At 38.5% G+C, this 2,485-nt stretch overlaps 1 long non-coding RNA gene across 1 annotated transcript; it reads left to right on the top strand.

Moving 5' to 3' along the window:
- The first annotated feature begins 240 nt into the window (after positions 1–240).
- On the top strand, positions 241–1,383 carry LOC112848304 (uncharacterized). The gene is made up of 2 exons (XR_003222358.1): positions 241–278; positions 374–1,383. It is a non-coding gene; the product is annotated as an uncharacterized LOC112848304 (long non-coding RNA).
- The last annotated feature ends 1,102 nt before the right edge of the window (positions 1,384–2,485 follow it).

Below are 2,485 nucleotides of genomic sequence, written 5' to 3'. Positions count from 1 at the left end.
GTTATGTTTAAGGATTTGTTCTCGTTTCCTGTTTTATTGTGAAGGTCTGCGTCTCATGTGAGTGTGTTCAGTTTTACCTCTGTCTCGTCTTGTTGATTATTCCCAGCTGTGTTCCCCACCTGTGTGCAATCTCCCTGTGTTTCCCTGTGTGTATTTAAGTCGCGTCCTCTGTCTTTGTAGTTTGGCTGGTCCGTCTGTATATCCACCATGTCTCATCCGTGTGTTTTCCCTGCTGCCCAACCGTCATCTGTTTTCTGCTCGCGGTTATTTGTGTTCAGGTTTGTTTCTGTTCAGGGTCAGTAGTTTAGTTTCCCAGTATAGTTTAGTTCTCCGTTCACCATTTTGTCCATCTCTTTTGTTGTGTTTGCTTTAGTGGCACCAGCCATTTTTTAGCCAACCTGGTTGTCCAGTTTAAGATAAAGCCTCTTCTTACCCACAACCTGGTATTCATCTTTTTTTTTGTTGCGGCCTTGAGCCGGGTCGTAACAAAGCTTTGCTCATGTTTCAGAGATGCTGTAAGAGATCGATATTCAATGCCCTGAGATGACATTGAATTTTAATTATATAGCACCGAATTATAACAATTAAATTCTAATCAACTACATTTCAGAGGAAAATAGTGGGGGTGGGGTGGAGGTCTATTTATAACTAGTTATGTTAGAGTTAGCAGTTTGCATGTTTTACCTACCTTTGCACTTTATATTATGTTTAATTATGTTTACACTTTTTCAGGATCAACAGTGTTTTCAGGATATCAGATAATTAACTTCCTTTCTATTTAGGCAGGCCAAAAAGGGGTGTAGCATGGACTTCTTGGCATTATACATAGACAGTTTCTTAGGGCACTTCCTTCCTTAATCCAAAGCTCTCACGCTGACTGTTCCTTCATTTCCCATGGTGCAGAGCAGAACACCAGGCCTTTTGTCCTGTAACCTTTAAATATCTCATCGGTGCATTTGTACAGAAGGTTCCAGCGCTTCCTGGATCTAGGAACACGTACACCTCAACTTTTTTTTGCTCCCTAAACAACAGACCTTCACCTGCATGATTACAAGTAAAGTGGAATGGAAATCTCAGTGTCAGTGAAACTGAGTTTGCTAAAAGTGATGAAGACAGCCATGAACCCAGTCTAGAAAGCTCATCATAGGCTATTTGTGAAAAGTGTATGATACAACAAGCTGGGGGAATATTGTGTGATGCAACTCATGTCCTGTATTCACAATATGCACTGTTTCCTTCTGGAAGAGGACACAGAGATCTAAACTGTTAGTTTAAATTAATTTAATGTTCTGAGCAGCAGGCTGCATTGTGGAGTTTGCTGGGTTAGTGCAACATAACAGTCTATGTTTATTATGATGTATATTAAATGTTTCTAAATTGTTATTTGTTGTGCTGTGTATGTAAGTGGTGCACCTAATTAACCTACTCTGAGCTAATGCTGATTTTTGTGATTTTCATCTTTGGATGGAGAGAGATTGGACAGAAGAGGCACATCCAGGCCTGAAGAAGCACTTATCTCTTCCATGTGGATACAGCTCATGTCTTCTGCTCATTGCAAGAACTAAGAAAAACCACCCCAAATGTTCTTAGGCAGCCTCTTTCATGCTCTTTTGATTCAAATACATAGAAATATGTTTTCTCTTTAAAACTCTATTTGTTGATCACAGTAAACCCAATACAATTTCATTTATTAAAAGTGAGACATTCTTTCAGATTAGTGGCTTCTTCGTGTCGCTCACTCACTGCCCCCTCCTTTACTTCCTCAAACATACACACACTCACATCCTACAAGGCCGTTTCTTATTGACTATATTGGTTAAACTTACACCTGATTATACCTTGATCTGTATTAAGCAATTAAGTATAATTAACTATCATTAAAATCACATATGAATTATGGTTCTGTGTTCAACAGTTAATACCTCTTTCTTTTAATCAGAATCATGTATAATGTTGAGTTGGCAACACATTTTTTATCTTTCACATTCCTGCAGCCACACACAGACACTAATCTGTCAAAGGTCAAAGCTGGATCATGTCTATGCATACAAAAATTAAAATTATTTTCTCAACCTGCATTTCTCATTCAACATATTGATCAATCTTAGATTTTAATTATATCTTTAAGACTAAAGATGATTAACTATAAGCAAATATAGTTAAGATCTGTTATAGTGCTCTGCATCATTTTAAATATAAAGGGCTGGATGTCTTTACCCTCTCTCATATGTCCAAGAAATGGGACGAGGGGACTCTCAAACCCACCTTGAACTCTATAATAAAAGGGCATGCTTTAAAACTAACATTACTCTTGCACTCAGTAACCAGCTGCTTTGCCCTTTTTCCTTTCATCAGACCATGCAGAGATGCAGCCACAATCCCCCTTCCCCACAGCATTAACTGTATTGTAGAATTTTGATATTTTATCTCACAGAGCTTCAAGACCATCCACTACATCCTGCAGGGCAAAGAGGAGAGAGACTCA

The sequence above is a fragment of the Oreochromis niloticus genome, linkage group LG12 (assembly GCF_001858045.2).
Source record: "Oreochromis niloticus isolate F11D_XX linkage group LG12, O_niloticus_UMD_NMBU, whole genome shotgun sequence".
Taxonomy (NCBI): domain Eukaryota; kingdom Metazoa; phylum Chordata; class Actinopteri; order Cichliformes; family Cichlidae; genus Oreochromis; species Oreochromis niloticus.
The sequence above is the reverse complement of the archived record's forward strand: the minus strand, read 5'-3'. Positions and strand labels throughout refer to the sequence as shown.